The 21,551-nt window shown below is 41.8% G+C and overlaps 1 long non-coding RNA gene across 1 annotated transcript; it reads right to left on the minus strand.

Moving 5' to 3' along the window:
* Positions 1 to 221: 221 nt before the first annotated feature.
* On the minus strand, positions 222 to 21,165 carry LOC140707970 (uncharacterized). Its single transcript, XR_013537743.1, has 3 exons — positions 15,190 to 21,165; positions 7,224 to 7,298; positions 222 to 5,299 (listed from the first exon to the last, which is right to left on the minus strand). It is a non-coding gene; the product is annotated as an uncharacterized LOC140707970 (long non-coding RNA).
* Between the last annotated feature and the right edge of the window lie 386 nt (positions 21,166 to 21,551).

Raw genomic sequence — 21,551 nt, forward strand, 5'->3', positions numbered from 1 at the left:
ATTTTTTTGTAGCAAATTCTGTTGTCTGAGTTCTGCCAATAAATTATGTCTCCTCACCCTTCCTAATGTGAGCACTCAAGTGGGAATTTGTAAGAATTTCTTTCCACTTCTATTTTTTTTTCCAAATTTAACATTTATTCAACCCAAACTTTGAGAATTTTCCCAATGTTAAATATGATTCATCCTGAAATCTGAGATTTTAAGAAAAATTGGCAAGAAAGTTTATTTGCATTTCCTCCAATGTGATTTTATTTTTTATTTAAAGTATTTTTTTTAAAATAGACCCAAGGCGACTTACATTCTCGAAAGACAATATTTAAAGCTGATAACAATGAGTATACAACGGTGGTTTGCATCATTACAAGACAATATTTAAAACTAAGAGCAATGAGTATAAAGAGGCAGTTTACATTATTAAAAGACATCTTTAAAGCTAAAACAATATACAAATATTAAAAAGGAACAAAGAACTTTGCAATTTTCCTAACAGAATGTGTTTAATGTTATTTTCATGAGTACCTTTCTTTATATGTATGCTTGGTTTTTTGTACACATATCTGACATTAATAATATATTTAATTCAATTAGGCATCGGACTGCGCTCAATTTATGGGCTCCTAACTGAACTCAGCAATGTCTCTCCTTTGTCCATCCAGAATTCTAACCTCTCCATCTGCAAATAGTTTTTTTCCACTTGCATTTTAAGAAAGCTTTGCTCCTCAACTAGGCTCCTCTGGTGTTAATAAAACATTCTCAGCTGTAGGCAGCTTGGTAATGAACAGGAAGGGGTGAAGGTGAAGGTTCTGAGCAGCTGTTTGACTTCTGAACAGCATCCCTGAATTCCCTTCCTTTCCCAATCAGGTCTAAGTGGAGAGCATATACCAAAAATATATTTTTCCCAGTGGTTTGGATTAGGTTTGTTTATTCAGGGCTGATTATGCAACCCCTCTCTAGATAGGCAAGAGTTCCAGTAGAAAGAGTTGCCGAACGGGCCATATACTGTCCTAGTTTTAGGTTTTGTAAAGACCCTCCCAATGGTAGAGGAATAAAACCCGTCTTGACAGCCCTCATCTCCCTTCCCTCTCCCCACTTGGGGAGTATGTAGGTCTGCAAAGAAATCCCCAATGAGGACCAGACAAACAGACAGATCTTGTGCAAAATGCATAAATAAAAAACAAACCAATAAGCTAAACACACTGTATTCGTGAATATATTAAACACACTGTATTTTGTTACACATTATTAATACCTTCCTTTGGATAATTCCAAATGCTTTTAAACCAAGTCATTTCACACATCCCTCTTCAAGTCACCAAGTGCTGAACAAGATCATCAAAAATGATGAGACATAGAGAAAGGTGCATTCATTGATGTGTCCCATTGTGAGCAACTTAGAAGCCAAGCAGCCTCTAAGCCAGGGGCCACAGCCCAGAGGCAAAGCACATTATTTCAGAAGATCCAGCTTCCACCTTTTGCAGCAGTAGGCTTTCTACTGGCAGGTGATGGGGAAGATCCTGTGCTTGAGACCTTGGAGATCTCTTGCCAGTCAGGGTATGTAAAACTAGGCTAGCTGGGCAAAGATTCTGACCCTGGCATTAGACTGTTTCTTATACTTTTTTCATAATCTATTTCATTCCCATGGTTGTGAAAATCTAAGACTTGACCTTTTCCTATTTCTCTGTCTCTTACCTGCATTTTCCTCCCATCTTTGTTTCACAATGGGTTGTGAGGATGGAAGGAGGGGGCTGGCATAGAGATTCCTATTGCAGTCTTACATATTTGTATTTATGTGCACATGTATTTATCTACTTATTGAATGTACAAATTCTCCCCCATTGAGTGTAGTGTCTTTCCTCCAACAGAACACATTTTTAAGCATTCAGATTTTAAAATGTGTGCATTTTTCACATTTTCTCTCTTCCAAACCTTCTGCAAGCCTGGTAAATGCATGGATTTAGGAGATGAGGTCTGTTTTGTCTTGGTGCAAACAGGCTGCTTTCGTTGTGAGTCACTATCAAAGGTAACAACATACTTTTTACATCCCTAGACATTTGTAACGTGCAATGTGATTTTTTAAAAGGGGATGGACATTGGAAGCATCGTTCTGTCATTGGGGTTCTCGAATCCTGTGAATGAAAGGAAGCACTGGCGGGTCCCCCATCTATACTGTTCAGACCATCTCAGCTTCAATCACACAGATGTTATTTCCTATGCGCAGTACTGACTTCTCTGAAGCTTGATAAATTGGAAGGCAGATTGCAGATGAGTTCTATGTGTTTAAGTATCGAGCTGATACATAACTTTCACACCAACCAGAAACCATTTATTGTCACGGCTGTCCAGAATATATCCTGACATTTCAGTGGGTGTTTCAGTGCCATTTATTTTCAAATCAATACTCAATTACGAAGAGGAAGATTCACTCCCTTGCACATTTTCAGGATGAAATTATGGACTGGAGGCATAACACTTAGTCAAGGCAAGCCACTGTCCATTAACTCAGGATGATCTCTACCCACCTCTGTACCAATACTTCACTGAAGCGCCACTTGCCCCCACCCACCCCAATCTCCCCCCACCATCAGGTTTTAATTAATCATTGGGGGCGAAAAAAGCCCTTTCACATGGTGAGTGATGACCAGAGAAAACAATTTTCTCCTAACTGCCTTTTAATTTCAACCCTGGGAGTGTTCATTGACTGGATCTCACAACAACCCATCAATGCTAGTTTTTTAATGTGTTTTCTTCTTTGTTATTGAGAAGAATGGAGTGCCACTGAGGCTTTGTGCTCCTCTTCATAACTCAAGTAATTGATTCGGTAAATGCTGCCCATTTGCTGGTGGATAAAAAGTGCTGTCAATGGAGGTAGTAGGTACTGTATAAATTACCCCATTAACAGGAAATAAAGCTATTTACAATATTTAAAGGGTAGAATGTAAGTTACTCAACCTTTCCTCCTCACTCTGTTTGCATTTTTTCCCCTTGAAAACCTTGGCTTTCTTTTTTTAAAAAAAAACTCCTCTTTCTCCTCTTCCTCTTTAAAAAAATGTGAATGGAAACAACAGCAAGAATATTGACAATAAATGCATAGGGTCACTGTAAATCAGAATCAACTTGATAGCACATAACAACAGACTCAAGATACTATGGTCAGTTCACATAACCTTTCAGATACATAAGGAAATGACATGAAGACAACCCAAGATTATCTTCAGCTGACAGCGAAGCACTCTTTGTAAAGTAGGGATAAGTGTGAATTTATTTTGACTATGTTTTAAGAAATTGTTTACACTCCTGTATTTCTTGATTTTAAAAATGGAAACATTTTTTTTGTTTAAAAAAGAATAAGATTGAGAGGAAGTGATGCTGGTGGTTTTCTTCCTCCAGACCATGACTATATGCACCTCAAAGTGCTTAAGCCTTAAAAGTCTGAGTTGGAATTAAGGATTTAAATCCTTGTTTGTCTTGTTCTTATGTGACAGAATGAGAAACTACAGTATTTTATTTCATCTGCACGACAGCGAGTTATTTTCTCTCATACCTGATGAGAGTTTGGAAAAACTAGTGTTTGCACAAATTATGTGAATTGCATGCATCGCACACACAAAAATGTAGCTGAACTGTGTAACGCTCTGGCTTTTTTGCATGGACTTGTTACAGTTACAAGGATTAAATTGGTTGTATCTGTCCTTTTAATTGAAACAACCAACCTTTCTGTGTCTCTGTGCTTAGCTTCAAAAAGGGAAGAGGCCTTCAGAGAGATGATCTGTGGAAACCGCAGAAGCTTCAAGAAGCTATAAAGCAGTTATCTCGTTCTTTTGTTGTAGATGAGGCACCAATTTCCTCAAGAATAAATTATTTAGTGAGAATTATTCACATTCCTAGTTGGAATTTCTGTGCATTCTACTTTGTCCACGGGGCCAAATTTCCTGAGAGTCTCTTCATCTTTAACACCGGTTTGGCAGGCAGGTAAAACATGGCCTTTCCATGCCAGGACAGGCAATATTTACTGAAATAGCCAATGAAGAAGAATACTGTTTGCGTTTCTTTCTAAAATATTGACTCAGTTCTCCTATTTCTTCATAGTAAAGATGGGAAGAACTTGGGCTTGGGGGAGGGGGAACTTCAAACGCAGGTGAAAGCATGTGAAATGAAAGTGTCATATGGAAATCAGTGTAAGTTCATTAGAGAAAGTTAGAACAAGGGTCATTTGCTGATGATGGATTGCACGAACATGCGCCGAGGGCTAGAAATCAGAAGAGATTATCTGCATTGCATTATATTGGAAAGCAAGCAACTGATGCTCATTCCATTGATTCCTGGAAGCTTTGTGTCCCTTCTCTTCAAAAGTGGTCTCCTGAATTTGTCTCTGCTTAATGCACAGAAGTTTCCACATACAACATTAGTATTGTGTTACCATGGCAATCCTCTGGGACAAATCTGACATGATTTGCATCGTACAGCTGAACTTCTTCACCTACTCCAGCATTGTAAAAAAGAGAAGAGGTCAAAAGTTCAACACCCAACACTATGGTTAAAGAGCTTTTAATAAATTACATGTGGGTTGGGGGGGTCATCTTACCCTGCAGGTGGACAAAATGAAAGAAATACCACAAAATTCAATCAGTTTGATGTACCCAGACCAGCTTCCTTACTCTCCCTTCCTCACCAACATGTTGTCGTTTTTAGAAAACCAATAACTTGGAACAGTTATGTTTCAGTTCCTGAAATACCCCAGACATTATGACTAATGGTGTTGCTCCTGTTGGCCGGCAACTCCAAGGAGCTGCGGTCTGAAAAAAGTAACTTTTCCAGGCCTTCTCCATGTATAACCTTCTCTTGACTCTTTCTTCAGACTAGGCTCATAACCAGACTTTTTCCTGTTTGATTTTGAAACATATTCGTATTCACACAGTGATTAAGGCCAGTGTGACTTCGCAAAAAACTCACAGAGGACCTGGAAACAAAAAAAAGGACAAGTATAGGAAGTGGAAGGAAAGCCAAGCCACAAAGGAAGAGTAAAGACAAGTAGCAAGGAATTGTGGTAGTCAAAAATGGCCTTAGGAGGGCAAAAGCTAAGAATAAGCTGAGGTTAGCCAGAAAAAGAGGTATTCGTATTCATATATGAATATGAATATCCCCCACAGGTGCAGATAATGAGGATCCGCCCCCCTGGGGCCAGACCGACCACTCACAATTCTGCCACTCCCGCGTGCTTTGCGATGCCTTCCTATCGTTCCGTTGGTCACGGTGGATTAACCACTCCTGGCAGGAGGCGGGATGATGATAAATAAATGTTCTGAGATAAAAAGGTACATTTAAGTATGGGCCGGGGCTGGTCCTTTCATCAAAAGATATATTCTAGCCAAAGTTGGTTTACACATCTGAGGATGTCATATCTAGCAGGTTCATCGCTCGTGTATCTCAGCTTTGTTAGGGAATTGAACGACACAATTCTTTTGTTTAAAAAACAACCCACTCTGGGTAAATAATGAGCTAGTATCATAATGGCCTAATGAGCCTTTGCAAAATGGGCCAAAACTACCTTATTTATTTATTTATTGGCCTACCTTATTTATTTATTTATTGGCGTAGCCTTCCCTGCAGACTTCCCTCCCTTGCAGATTGCTGTTCAGGTGCTAATTTGGAGGAGAGGAATGTTGAGTTGAGCTAATCAGAAGATTTTCATTTGCCGTCATCCAGCTGACAAGCCTATGGGAGCTGCAGAGGTCATTGCTAACCAGCCGACCCCTGTGATTCAAACGATTGAATGAAGAGTGTGGGGAGGAAACCCAGGCAGCACTGGCATTTCCAACTTAACTGGTTGGAAATAATGATCCAGATTATGCCGAGACATCAGTTTAAATATCAAGCAGGCTCTTCAATCTATGCAAGGTGGAAAGGCCAAAAGCTATGTAGGAGATGATATTGCCTGTTTTTTTCCCCTTGTTTTCCTCAGAGTTGTGTGCAGGGAAAAAGAATTGAGCCAGGTGGTTTTCCTCAAAGCAGATTCTCTGTGCTATTGCTCAGTAAATGTGTTTGTGTGTGTGTGTGTGTGTGTGTGTCTGTCTGTCTGTCTGTCTGTCTGTCTGTCTGTCTGTCAGAGTGTGGATGCACATATTTTCTGGAAGGAAATGTGTAGAGAAAAATGTTATTTTGATTTCGTTTGATTTCTTAAACAATTCCTTGTCACTTTAAAATCCATACGTAGATCTATTCACTTACAACTTTTCAGTTAATCTGCCATATTGCTGATAGCCTCATGGGATAATTAATATTTACTATTCCGGCGTATGCACCTTTTGCAGGGCTTCAAGTAATTTTCAATTACTTTTCATTAAGGGATGCTTTTAATATTTATTTAACTCTTGAGCCTTTCACTTGATAACCTGTAAAGGCATCTCCTAAATAAGATAAATAAACAAAACTAATACTGTAGACAGTAAGGAGCGATCATAGCACCCATATGTAATTCGTCCAATGCACATGTAAGGCATATGACATCCGCATTTCCGATATGTGTTCTTCTAAGTTGCCGGGTGTGCAGAATCAACATGCCAACAAAACTCTTTTGTTTATTTCCTGATTACCAGTCTCTAAAAATACAAATGAACTTGCCACTTGCTGAGCTGTGAAGGATTATAATCGTTGGGAGATAAACCAAACATTCTTCGCTACTTCTGATGGCTCTGCTCCCTCAGCCATAAAGCTGCTGTCTCATCTAATTCAGCTCCAAAACCTCAGCTGAGCTTGAAGTTATAAGAGTAAGACAGTGGTTCCCAACCTTAGGTCTCCAGATGTTCTTGGGCTACAACTCCCAGAAATCCTGTCCAGTGCAGTTAGTGGTAAAGGCTTTCTCGAAGTCCATCTGGGGACCCATGGTTGGGAACTATACTGGAGTTAGTTGATGACTTGAAGAACCATCGTAAGAACTTGATTTTAAAATTCCTAGGCCCACTGTGGATGAATCTGAGCGTCTTCTTGGCCTGTAGGCACTTCTCAGTGCCTCTTTTTAGCCCATAGCTCAGTGATGGTGAACCTTTTTTAGCCCGAGTGCCCAAACTGCAACACAAAATCAACTTACTTATTTCAAAGTGCCAACACTGCAATTAAAACCTGAATGCTGAGGTTTTAGTTTAGAAAAAACAACTTCTTCTGCACTGCAAGTGTTAAATGCTTGCTGCTTTTTTTCTTATAGGCGGTATGAACAAAGAAATACTTACTGGTCCTCCAGTCCCCCTGTGTGTGCCAGCCGTGGCATGCGTGCCATAGGTTCGCCATCGCTGCCGTAGCTCCTGCTTTTGTTTAGGAAAAGAAATCTACTTTAGACAGCTGCCAGGTTAGTTGATCCTGATTAAATGGACCTATCTTTGGCCTGTACTGGGGTAGCTTTGCATATGGTAGCAGATATGTACGTTTTCAGAAAATTTACATCCCAGAACCTTTTGCAGTGTATGCACTTTTTTAAAAGCTTGCTGTCACAATGCTATAAAGCTGGATGATGTTGGACTCCATCGGAGGATGGAGGTTGTCTGTTTGTTTGTTTGGCATGTTCTTAGCCACTTGCTAATATCTCCTGTAATTCTCTGTCTTGAAATTATCCTGAACAGATGTTTTCCCTTGGATCTGTATTTCTTCCGAAAACTTTAGAATATAGCTCTAAACAATTTTGCAAACTAGCTGAGCCAGAACATTCCCCGAAGCAACTACTTTTGATTTGCAGTTGGGGTGAAGTGGGAAATATCTGAACAATGGAAGGGCAGGAGAGCAAATCCTTTTCTTAGTCAAGAGTTGAGCCTACGGCACGCAATGGATACTTATATACACATTTGTCCTTTGTATTTGCATTGTTATCTCATTGAACAGATGCGCGTAGCTTGTATTCAAGGTTCTATGTTTGCTTAAAGTCATTCTTGGACAGGTCAGACGATGGTGCCTAACAAAATACAAAGAAACTTCTAATAATCACATGTTCAGCACCAATCATCCTATTTATAAAGACTTCAGCATGCATATAGTGGCATAAAGTACTCATAAGCTACCTTTTTCTTGGGTGACCTCTGCTCCTTGCCTCCCAAGGAACCTGTATATTGTGCTCTTAGCCAAGATACGAATCTAACTCACAACTAGACTTCTAGTTTCAAACAAAAGAGAGGAGAACCTATTCTGGTAGCTCCTAATAGATGTCAGAGTATAGACAAGTTATTCTATGATTCTAAGAATCATAAGAATCCTAGAATAATTGAATTGGAAGGGGCTAATAAAGCCATGGAGTCCAACCCGCTGCTCAAGGCAGGGATCGAAAGCAGGTCTGACAGATGGTTGTCCCATTTTCTCTTGAATGTCCCCAGTGTTGGAGTGCTCACCACCTTCCAAGGCAATTGGTTCCATTGTCATACTGCTCTAACAGTTGAGAAGTTTTTATTCTTTGATTCTATGAATGCAAGAGCAGGTGATATCTGTGTGCATACGTTCCTGCATGCATACGTGCTTGTCTTTCTGTCCTTGCATTTGTGCGTATTTGTGTGTGTACCTGCTGTTGCCCCATGGTTTTGCTCTGTTTATCACCACCTTTTCTGTCCCGTCAACTAGCATGGACATCAAACCCCTGTGAGCATAAAGTGGTCATGGAGAAGTTTTGGTTTGCAATGCCCATTTCCCCTATCCTACCGCCATCACTGGTGAGGGATGAGGGGAAGGCCATTCCAATGCCATCCAAAGGGGTTCCCCATCTTTGTTGTAAATGGCGTACATGTCATGTCACTTGCACTTGAGCAGTTTGATACAAAAATTTCAACAGAGCATTCTTCAATGGTTTTCTGAATTCCACCACATGCAAAACATTAGATGTTTAAATGGCATGGGTCCCTTTAAATCATGTTCATTATCACCTCTGACACCAGCTGCGAAAGAAAAGGAAATGGGCTCTTCTTCTAAACATCATATCCGCATAAGCAAAATATGTTCAAGCTTGTTAGTATTCAAGAAATACGCTGAGAAAAGCTTCCTGTAGAAATAAAATACCCTATTTATTTTTTTCTTCAGACAAAGCCTAAAAATGACTATATTTGTTAGTTGTCTTGGGTAGGATACCAGGTATTGTTATCCTTATTGTAATGGACGAAATATATTTCCTAGCGATGGAGAGAGAGAGAGAGGAGAAGAGCTAAAAAATTTTTTAACTCTCTTCGTGTGTTTATTTCTTCAAAACCAAACAACCCAGCTTGGGCTGTTGGTTTTCTGTCCTTTGGCTATGCAATGTCCACAACTGTCAACTTAAAACTAACTTGAATATCAGTGTCTAACAACATCTGGCATCTTGAAAGTACTTAGAAGGTCTTGCAGTAGCAAGTAGCTAAACGGGGGAGGGGGTAGAGAGACATGGTCTACTCTGAGCAACCCTAAAGAAAAGTCCCCACTAAGTTAAATACAACCAATACGTGGAAATACTAAATTTCACTCTTGCCCCATAAAGTGATGCTCACTTTTTTTTAATCTTTTATGAAGCTAGGAAGCTAGGATTGAACTCACAGACCATCATCATATGACTTCCAATGGTCCCCATCAAATTTGAATAAAAAGAGAACAAAGGTAAAAATTTAGAAAAATATAAGATGATTTGTACCGACTCATACAAAATATCCATGTAGCCCATCCACAGTGTACTGACAGATATCTTAAGGAAGTGCACAAGCCGGTCGTAAAGGAAGTAGCCCATGTCGTGGCGGAAGAGTGCTCATAAGATTTGAGAGATGTTAGATTCCAGCTCCCTTTATCTATGTTATCATACTCAAGGGAAAGGAATGGTGGGAGCTGTAGTCCATCTAGAAACAGAAATGTTCCCCACCCCTGCAATTGTCACTTCTTGCTGTTACTCCCCAGCACCTATTATATGGTAACACCAGTTCAACAGCACTATTATAGCTAACAGTCACTCACTAACAGACCCATCCTTCATCTCTCTCATTCTGTCTCCTTTTAAATTGCAGCAAATTAGGAACTACCTCCATATCCCATAACGGCGAATTCCATAATGGAATACTGCTTAAATGAGCTACTCTCTTTTTTTTCTGTTCCATATCTGCTGCAAATCCATTCCCCTGGATGACTCTGAGTTCTTATCAGCTTTCTCCCATCTGTTGTTAACATTCAGTACAAAATCCTTTAAAAGCCTCCTATTACAGCCTTCCCTCAACCACACATCGCTCCTTGACATTTTACGTTAGGACTCCCATCATCCTCGAACATTTGTTAGGGTCTGACAGGAGTCGAAGGACCAAACATTTAACAGCACCCAGGTTGCAGAAGGCTACTACTATATCATGCCTCTCTGTGTGGAAACCTTGGGGGGAAGGGGGGGAAGAGCCATGGCTCTCTATGGCTCTTCGGAGAAATTTTCAGAAATAATAACATGGTTCAGCAGTTATTGCTAGACTACAATTCTCATCATCCCTATGACAGCGAGAGTCAAAAATACCAGGAGGACCACATTGACCACCTTAAGATATACCCACTCTAATCCTATGATATAAATATATCTTTTTCTCAAAAGACAAAATAACTCTTCATCCTTACTATCAATCACAAATCCAAATGGAGATGGCAGCCTAGAAATCAGAAGAAGACTGAGACTAAGAAGGGCAGCAATGAAAGAATTAGAAAAGAGCATCAAGTGTAAGGACATGTCACTGGAGACCAAGATCATCCACATTCTTGTTTTTCGATCACCGTGTATGGATATGAAAGCTGGACAGTAAAGAAAGCTGACGGGGGGGGGGGAAATGTGGTGCTGGAGGAGAGCTTAGTGGATATCCTGAATTGCCAAAAAGACAATTAAGTGGGTCCTAGCTCAATTAGGTGGGATGTGGTGGCGCTGTGGATTAAACCGCAGAAGCCTCTGTGCTGTGAGGTCAGAAGACCTCCAGTCGTAAGATCGAATCCACGCGACGGTGTGAGCTCCCGTCGCTTGTCCCAGCTCCTGCCGACCTAGCTGTTTGAAAGCATGCAAAATGCAAAAATGTGAGTAGATAAATAGGTACCACCATGGTGGAAAGGTAACGCGTTCCGTGTCTAACCACGCTGGCCACGTGACCACGGAAGATTGTCTTCGGACAAATGCTAGCTCTATGAATTGGAAACGGGGATGAGCCCCGCACCCTAGAGTCGGACATGACTGGACAAAATTGTCAAGAGGAACCTTTACCTTTACTTAACTCAGTTCAAGCCTGAACTGTCTCTGAAGGGGAAAAAAAAGGTCTACTTTGGGCACATTATGGGACAGCAGGATTCCCTGGAAAAAGACAATAATGCTGGGAAAGGTGGAAGGCAGCAGGAAGAGGAAGACCAAATTCAAGAGGGACTCAAGGAAGCCACAGTCTTGATTGAGTTTACAAGAGTTGAATCGGGCAGTTGTGGACAAGATGTTCTGGAGGTCTCTCATTCTTGGGGCCACCCTGAGTTAGGGGCAACTTTAGAGCACATAACAACAACAACCAATCTACTCTCAACCCATGATTGAGGGGGGGGCATTCCTAATTCCTCTGTGCCACGCCCGGAAAAAAGGTAGTTTTCGGCTTTGAATTGTTGCTAGAAAGTCTCCATGTAATCCATTCCTGAGAAAACACTTAACAGAAGTATGACAGCAGCTGTGAAATCTTTGAGTTTGTCTCTCTCTCTCTCTCTCCTGTATGACACCTTGATAAGGCAATTACCGCATAATAATTACCTTAACAAGTGGCATTACAGGAAATTATTGTCATGCTCCTGTTAAAATAACACACAATCATCAGCAAGTGTATTCTAGAATTCCCAATCAGCATCTCATTATCCAAAGCTAGCCGAGGAAGAAGTGTTCGGTTGCGGGGCAATAACCCACAATGCGCAGAGAAAAGGAATTGACAACTAGCAAGGCCTTCTGCTGATGATGATCAGCATTACAAGAAGGCTAACCCACCACCATGATGCAAAAAAAAGCTGTGAAAATACAAAGCTCTCCTCCCGCCCACCCCCAACCTCCCTGTACACTGCAGCACCGCCTGCAGACCCCGCTTGCATTTTTATTGCTTGAAAGCCTAGCTCGAGAGGGTCTGATAGCAGTGTCACCAGTTCCTTGAAGCTGAGACAGTGAGTTACAAATTACAAAAGTGTTACCCTATAAATGACAGCGCCTTCGATTGCATGTCGGCTCCGTAAAATGTGGGCAGGGCGGCGCCCACTTCTCCATGCACGATGAATGCATTCCTCAAGTGCAGATCAGGCACAATGAGGACGAGAGGCCTGACTCTAAAATAAATCATTTAAAATGTGCCTCTAATGCCCTTCAATAGCCTCTCTTGTGTCTCTTCTGCTGGACCAAAGGGAGGTGATTTTCAAACAAGGTTATGTCCCATAACTACTGGCAGGCATCAGCTGGGGCTGATATTGGATTACAGTATATGGGTCACCTTATAACATGTCAGAACCAGTCATTCATCTAGTATCTGCTCCAGTTTGACTGCGAGCATCTTTCCAGGGCTTCAAACAGACAGAGACTGTTTAATTAGAGAGCCCAGGAACCGAGCAGAGATCTTATTAGTACAAAGCATATGGTTTACCAATGAGCTGTGGTTGAATGGCTAATATAGTTTGTATTTCACAGAGTTACTTATTTATTCAAAATATTTTACCTCGTCTTTCTTTTTAAAACAGGGCCCAAGGTGGTTTACAACATTAAAAAAAAACAGCATGTAAAGCTAGCACTGGGAATATAATACTGAAAGGATCAAACGCATACCACACTTAAAAGCAACAACAACCGGTGAACAAAAGTAACGCCAAAACACATTCAAAGCTGTAATGTAAAAAAAAAAAAATCCATCAAAAAAATCCCTACTCGGGAAATCAGTTCGTCAACCAAACATTAACGACACAGCAGCTGACTAGCCTTTGTTTCTGGCAGTCTAAATCAGCCATTCTCAAGGGGGCCCATATGACTCCGGGGGGTGGGTGGGTGGGACATTTAACGTGGGGGGGGGACAGACAGAAACATCACCACATCTTTACATCTGTTGCTTCCTTGACTGAGAGGGGGCCCTGGAACCTGAGAACCTGAAAAGAGTTCCTAACAGGGTCGTGGTGAGAAATAAATAAATATGGAGGGGGTTTGAGAATGGCTGGTCTAAAAAACAAGTGGATTGGTATACTAGTGGGTTTGGGCATTGGTTGCATAGCTCAGTGGTTTAGGTATCTGGCTGCGAAGCTAGAGGTTGGGTGTTCAGTTCCCCACTGTACCTTCTAGGGGAAGAGCCAGTTTGTGTGGCCTCGGGGAAAGCTGCACGGTTTCATGGTGCGCTCAGAAGAAAGGAATGGTAAACCTGGATAACCCTGGAAAGGGTCATGATTAGAAAGGGGCATTAACCACCAGTCCATCAGTTTGTGGCAGTTTGTTAATTGGCCAAACAGGTAGTCACCTTTCAAACCCTGCCTCCCCAGGCAGGCAGCCATTCAGTGTCCAGAGGAGGTGCAGCACGGAAGCCTGACTGCTACTTCTGAATGGGTGCCTGTCAGAGGAGGCAGGGCTTTGAGTGCTAAACACCTGTTTAACCAAGAAGTAAACCAGCACAAACTGCTGAGCCAGAAGTCTGAAGTGAGAATTGACTTGATACATCATCATCATCACCACCATTACCACCACCACCATCATCATCATCATCACTATTATTATTATTATTATTATTATTATTATTATTATTATTATTATTATTATTATTATTATTATTATTATTATTATTATTATTGGGCACGAGATTCTTGCCCCAGTCTCTACCATAGGCTGTATCAAGCTTGGAAATGGCTGGAAAAACAATTTTGAAAAATAACCAAGCAAACTGGATGTATCCGGATGGGCACTTCCACTTTTTGGTTTTCAGTCTAAAGGGAAATGGTGCTTGATCCAGAGGAGACACTTTAATTGCATTAGGTGGTGCCTTTCATGCCTGGGGGCTCATCTCCTCCTCACTCCCAGCGGGTACCATTGGCCCATGTGAAGGTGTTTGCCTGTGTGTTGGCCATGCAGCAAATTCATACCTTGTATCTCACTCTCTCACATAGAACTACCTAAACTCATTCTGTTTTGAAACTGTTATACAAGGGGCCACTTGATGATCTTGGGGCTCTGACCTGAATTCTCAGGGAACTGGAAATTTCTGGTCTGTCAACCTCTTGGGATCAAGCAATTCCCATTTCTGGCAAAGTTAAACTTACATTTATTCTAGCAGTTCCGTCATCATCGGTTCACCTTTCTCTTTACTGCTGCTGCCTTTTCTCTTCTTTTTTTCAATAGCTCCCAATTTTAGGCCAGATAGTCGAATGTGCTACACCCACTGACAGGCCTGGCTTCAGTCCCCAGCACAACTTCAAATGCATCGCTTTTTGCTAAAAAAAGAGGGACATTTGACACCGTTCCTCATCAGATGATGAGCTGCTGAGAGATGGGATATCAAAGGACATCTATGCATGTGTGAATCAGCCCACGTCATCGTGGGAAGCACAGCTTTCCATTTTAAAAAAAAGGAAGAAAGGATGTTGATTCACATTTCCTCTTCCACCTCCACTGTGAATTGTTGTAAAACAAAGTGAATTAGAATCGTAGAACTGCTAAGCTGGGAGGGACCTCTAAGGGTCATCTAGTCTAGCCCACTATTGAAGCAGGAAATCCACAATTAAAGCATTTTCAGCAGATGGCCATCCATTCTCTGTTCAAGAATCCCCAATGAAGAGAACTTATCACTATCTGAGATAACCCTTTCCACAGATCTTGGAACAGCTCTTGCCATCACAATGGTCTCCCTAACAATTATTTCAAATTAATTAACTTTTATGATATTGCATTAGTCTGGTAAATTTGATTCATCCCAGAAACAATTTATCCATGGGCATTGGAGCAGAGCTTCAAAAAACTCCAGAATCCTCCTCCAGGAATCGCTCCAAGATCTATATTGGGTTGGCTTTGTTATGTAAAATGTCCCCTTAAAACACACAAAGCTGCCTTAAATAATCACAGCATTGTGAATTTTGGTCAAATTCCTGTAACTGCACAGCAGAAATGCAAGGAATAGCTTCAAGTTTTTCTCATTATTAACTGGAATGTACAGTCTAAATAACTTAAACTGAGACTTTAGTAGTAGAAAAAAAACATGTTTTGTTACTTACAGTTGAACAGATCTACAGCAAAACTAACAAATATGATTGCTTGGAGCAACGGGCCTCACCAGTCTCCTGAGAGGGGAAAAGGCAGTCCAGAGAGGTGGGGCTCTCTTTGAATCCAGAGGCAGGAAAGGAACAATTGGTTACAGCTGGATAGATTGACAGTAACCCCAGCCTAGTAACAAGCCTCCCAGCCACACTTACTACAGGCAGCGTACAAGTTTGCAAAAACTCCAACATAAATCACATCAGAGCACTTAAATCACAAGCAATCTCAGGGATAGAACTCTATACTTCCCACTACTAAGTTCTTTACTGATTATAGATGAAACTGGGATTGCATGGAAACAGGTGCTCTGCCACTGAGCTACATCCCTGCCTTTGCCTTTTCCCCCATTGAAATCCTGTTTGTTAAGGAATGTCAGCTTTAAATTTTCAAGTTGGTAAACCAGCAATGGAAGCTCAGTAATACACAAGACCACTTTAAGTGGTCCCACTCACCTAACCTTTCCAGATTTAGTCTCCCTGCACGACCGAGTTGTCTTGTCAGTTCTGGAAATAGCTAGAACCTTCCTTGTCAAAGAGCATTAAGAACCCAGCATTTGCATCCCCATGTCAAAGATCCCCCCACCCCCGGAAAGCTGAATACAAATAATGACATTGCTTCGGAATTTGTTCCCGGAAGAGATTTTCCCCCCCACCCGGGCCCACATGTGTCAAAACAAAAAACGAAGTGTAAAAGGACAGACTGTCATGTTGAAAAGGAAAGCATCTAATTCCCCACATACCGACAGCAAATTGTGTGAACCAAAGTGAATGTCGTGAGAGAGGAGGGAGAGAAGTGACATAAATGCTTGGGGCGCTTTGCAAGGAGAACATATATTAAATGGAAACCGAGGTCATCACCTCAAGGAAATAAATATGCATGGAAGGAAGAATTGGGGGTATGTGAAGGACAACCTTCAAAGGAAACGATAGCTAACATGATGTATTTTCTCACAAAGGTCTTGGAAGTGGACCATCAGAACAGCAAAATAAAGCCCTTGTTTCTGGTTCATCTATAAGGAGCCACCCCAAGTTGCTCTCACAGGAACAACCCAAAATAGCACTTCCACACAGAACTTCTCAAGTGTTCCAAGGGAGTTCACGTTACCTTGCTAAAAGAGGGCAGTGTGATTAGCACCATATCACCAATGGTGAGCTGGAGCTTACGGTGGCTGGCCTTTAGGCAAGGTTGAAGGGCCTCTTTCAAGCTGAGGGTTGAATTTAGTCCCGAGGAAGTTCTGAGGGGCCACATTACAAAATAAAAAAAAATGTTGGAAATATCAGCATATTTTAGCTGTTACTGCTAAAAAACTAAGCCTTAAGGGAGACATTTCAGCCTTTGGGAGGGCAGAGTTAAAAATATAGCACTTGGGAAATAGCCAAATGGTGGAGTTGTGAGCAAGGGCGGGTGGTCATCTGGGGATGACCAAAGGACTGGGTTGACTTTCCAAGAGGGCCAGATTTGCTCCAATGGCTAAGGTTTCTTATGAAGAAAGTAAGTAAGTTAGGAATGTGGAATACATGAGTTCAGAAGTTATTTCAGTTGGCTTAGCTTACCTCTCAGGAGAGGCTGTGCTCATTTGCCATCCTGCTGTGTCTTGCCATGAGGGATGCACTTTGTGTATGCTTCAGAACTATGCTGACTCCATACAAAGAATACTTTGAAGGGGAAAGGAAAACAAGATGCAATTCAATGCTTGTATTCTCTGTGTTCTGTTCATTTAAGAATTTGGGGAAGATGACTCTCACTGGTGTCCAATCCAACTGGATTCATTTATGACATTGAGCAATCTGCAGTGCAGATGCACTAGAAAGTTGTTTTAGTTCTTTTTGAAGTTCAGCCAGATAACGATGGGCAGCACTAAGCCTATGTGCATATATATAGAAGAATGCTTCATTCACTCAGGTACCACACCTGATTCAGAAAGGAAAATATAACTCCTGTCTAATGAAGAATAATCTCAAAATATACTTTTAATGAAAACTTCCACATGTCAACATGCACTTTAAACTGCTCCATTTGCTTACCCTGCCTTGTAGATCTGCTTTTCCCCTTTCTTTTGGACTGTAAAGTGAGAAAAGGCACTGCAGTTTGGAAGTATCTTTGTGACAGGTTGGAACTAATGTGATTTTAATACAAGGCTGGATTACAAACAGTTGTGTGAGCATTATACTCTTGTTTTATGTAAGGAGAGCTTTTTGTGGGGCAGAAAGGGATATAGGACTTAATTAATTAGTTAATTATAAGGGTATAGGTCCCCCTTGACATTTAGTCCAGTCATGTCTGACTCTAGGGCACGATGCTCATCCCTGTCTCCAAGCCGTAGAGCCAGTGTTTGTCCATAGACAGTTTCTATGGTCACATGGCCAGCGCGACTAGACACGGAATGCCGTTACCTTCCCACCGTGATGGTACCTATTTATCTACTTGCATTTGCATGCTTTTGAATGGCTAGGTTGGCAGGAGCTGGGACAAGCAACAGGAGCTCCCTCCGTCACGTGGATTTGATCTTATGACTGCTGGTCTTCTGACCTTGCATTAGGTATATATTAGCTTAGACCAGAGGCTGGAACTGCCTCATAATGCTGTGTGGTACAGCAGCATCCAGGCCCTCCAAGCCCCGACCCCCATCATAAGAACAATCACATCCTCTTGAAAGCTATTTTAGTCTCCCCATACTTTTGGTACTGCAAACAGCACTTTTAAAAAACCTGGAAGTGACCTTGCAATCCCTTCTGGATTGGTACAGAATAGTTGGCATGTCCCTTGGGGGTACAGAGGGTAGCAGAAAATGAAATGGGCATGGACGCCTTCACAGGTATCCTGAAAACATCAGCATCCTCAACTTCAGGGGAGCTATGGGAAATAGGGTTTGCCTTGTTGCCATCCTGATTCTGTCAGCAAAAAGAGAGAGCTGCACAGCCCTCCCCAGAAAACTTCAGTGCAGCAAATCATATAGGGTCACATAGGGTCAACACCTCTGCCAGAGCAAATTGTAAGGCAAACCAATCTGATGGCAAGAGCTTCCAAAAATCTCACACAGTAAAACAGAAGAAGGCATTGTTCATCCACTCCACAAATGTCATGGCCTGTTGCAGAAGGAGGAAGTCGCTGCTTGAACTTGAACAAGGCCTGTTGTACAAGCGGGATGATGTTGGTTGAACTTACCTCTTCATACTGGCTTCAATAGGTGATCAGCACATTCTTCCCTTGCTTGATGGAGATCAGATGGAGGTACACTGGCATCGTGTGGGCAGCTGGATTCTGCCTATACTCCTGTCATTTTAAAAATTGTTGTGAAAACTGTAAAGGATCCGCGTTTTCTTGCTCTAGGTTCTGCTTCGCTTGCTAATACAAACAAATGGGCATAGCATGCCCTGTGCAGCAATTTTCAGGCAATGAGCATCTTCTGAAAAGACCAGTGAATCATACAGAACATATCTTTGGCTATCATGACTCGTGATGAGCTAATATTTAGTACATAATTACATATACCTCTGCTAATGACACGGGAACCAATGGAAATGTCATTGTGTGGGTGGGGGCAAAGTGTTAGGTTGTGGTGGAGAGTGCGGTGGGAAGCTTTTCACGCAGATGCACTAATATATGGCTTCCATGTGCATTAATGATACCTTCCTGAACAACATGGGGAAATGTTCCAGAAATATTCAGCCTTTATTTAATATAAAGTGTGTGAATTCTTGGATTGGGCAGCTGGCCCAATTTGGCTGGAGCCATTAAATTATTGCCCAGTGATGGGGCAGAGGACTTGTATACAAACTGAATCCAGTTTGGCTTCTTGGGTGAACAGAACATGATGGAAAGAAAGTCATTAAAAACAAAACTTACAAAGTAGCTTTCAAAAGTAGTTAATGTGTGTTACATTTCCAAGGTTTCCCAAAGTACCTGGTGTCATATTTACATTTCAAAAGCAATCTTCTCATTATTTGGAAAATAACTAAAATAATTAATTTTTGTTGATTTAAAAAACAACAACATTACAAACCACTGTCTTATGGTTGTAAACCTAAGTATTCGCGAAGGCTTTCATGGCCAGGATCTAATGGTTGTTGTGGGTTTTTCAGGCTCTTTGGCCGTGTTCTGAAGGTTGTTCTTCCTAACGTTTTGCCAGTCTCTGTGGCCAGCATCTTCAGAGGACAGCACAGAGTCCTCTGAAGATGCCGGCCACAGAGACTGGCGAAACATTAGGAAGAACAACCTTCAAAACATGGCCAAAGAGCCGGAAAAACCCACAACAACCACACCTAAGTAGTTTGTCATGCATAGAAGTTACTGCATGTCTCTGTAACTAGAAAAGTAAATTAAAACAGTTATACTTACAGTGGTGCCTTGCTAGACGATGATAATCCGTTCCAGTGAAATCGCTGTTTAGCGAAATCATTGTCTAGCAGAAAGCATTTCCCCATTGGAATGCATTGAAACCTGTTTAATGCGTTCCAATGGGGAAGAATCGTCGTTGTTGAGCGAAGATCAGCCATAGGAAAGCTGCTATGCGAACCACCAATCAGCTGTTTAAATCGCTGCCTTGCGAAGCTTAGGTCCCAAAAACACCCGTTTTGCGAGCACGGAGGGAGCTGTCAAAATCGTCATCTGGCGAAAATTGGTTTGCGAAGCAGGGACCAAACATTGTCCAGCGAAATTCCCCCATAGGAATCATTGTTTTGCAAATCGCTATAGCGATCTCAAAAAGCCAATGTCTAGCGGAAAAAACTGTCGTGCGGGTTAACTGACTAGCGAGGCACCACTACATGGAAAAAGGAGCAATGTTACCCATTATTGCACTACAATCTAGCTATCCCTTTATTATTAAGCAAAAAAAAAAAAATTGTAAGTATCGCTAGCCGGATTGCTCAATGGTTTAAATATCTGGCTGTTTAGCTGAAGGTAGGGAGTTCAGTTCCCCACTGTTTCGTGTGGAAATAAAGCCAACCTATGTGTCCTTTGGCAAACTGCACAGTCCCAGGGTGGCCTCGGATGAAGGAAACGGTAAGCCACTATGGAGTACCTTGGAAACCCTGAAAAGGGTCTCATAAGTCAGAACTGACTTGACAGCACATCATGATGATGATGATGATGATGATGATGATGATGATGATGATGATGATGATGATGATGATTAACTCATTATTTGTAATCTATTATGTCAAAGCTCTAGTTAAAAATCCTATTCTTTTCTCCTCTGACTTTTATATCATATAAGGTGTCTTGGAAAATTTAAGCTTGCTCTCTGATACATGTGGAAATGCCGTTTCAATTTTGATAGACACCCATCCAAAGGCCCGCATGCCTTTAAATCTGTGGTTCCCAACCTTGGGTCCCCATTTGTTCTTGGACTACAACTCCCAAAAATCCTGGCCAGCACAGCTAGTGTTGAAGGCTTCTGGATGTTTTAGTCCAAGAACATCATGTGACCCAAGGTTGGGAACCACTGCTTTATGTCATTCTGTAAGACAGAGCTGTGACGATGCAGCCTTCCAGATGCTGATGGGCCTCAGTTTCCATCAGTCCTTGTCCTCAAAGCCACTGATGGTTATGTTTCAACTAGTTCCCCATCCCATCAAAAGGAACGGTGTCCATAGCTCTTTGGAAGCCTCTTGCTCATTCCCTTCCCTTTGGCTCAGGATCAAGGAGTGGCTATGTAAAAGAGGAGGAAAAATGAAAATAAATGACAGGTACCCTGCTAGTGCAACTGCTGCTATCCAGGCTGAAATCCCTTCTGTTCTTCCTGCATCATTAGGTCTATGCCCAGCCCTGCCGTTTGTGTTTCTTCATTCACAGAGATGGGGTATATCCCCGGGAACCAGGAATTCACAAATATTTTCATGGGTTGGCTTGGAGTGTCTTAAAAGGGGGTGCAGTATGGGTTGGGCAACAGTCTGTGCACTCCTGTTCGGGTATGGACAGAGTAGGGGGTTCTGTGCACATCCTTAGTAGTGATACAAGCTAAATGTTTTATCTACATAATATCCGGCACATCTGGTGGTGGAACAGCAGGATGCTTGACAGCTACATATGCTGCTAATGTCAGATTAAGCCTAGAGCAGTAGGTTTCTGCCATCACTTTGATGGCAGAAAGTGAGCAGGAATTAAAGAACCTCTTAATGAGGGTGAAAGAGGAGACCACAAAAAATTGTCTGAAGCTCAACATCAAAAAACTAAGATCATGGCCACTGGTCCCATCACCTCCTGGGAAATAGAAGGGGAAGATACGGAGGCAGTGACAGATTTTACCTTCTTGGGCTCCATGATCACTGCAAACGGTGACAGCAGCCACGAAATTAGAAGACGCCTGCTTCTTGGA

The sequence above is a fragment of the Pogona vitticeps genome, chromosome 6, assembly GCF_051106095.1.
Source record: "Pogona vitticeps strain Pit_001003342236 chromosome 6, PviZW2.1, whole genome shotgun sequence".
NCBI lineage: Eukaryota > Metazoa > Chordata > Lepidosauria > Squamata > Agamidae > Pogona > Pogona vitticeps.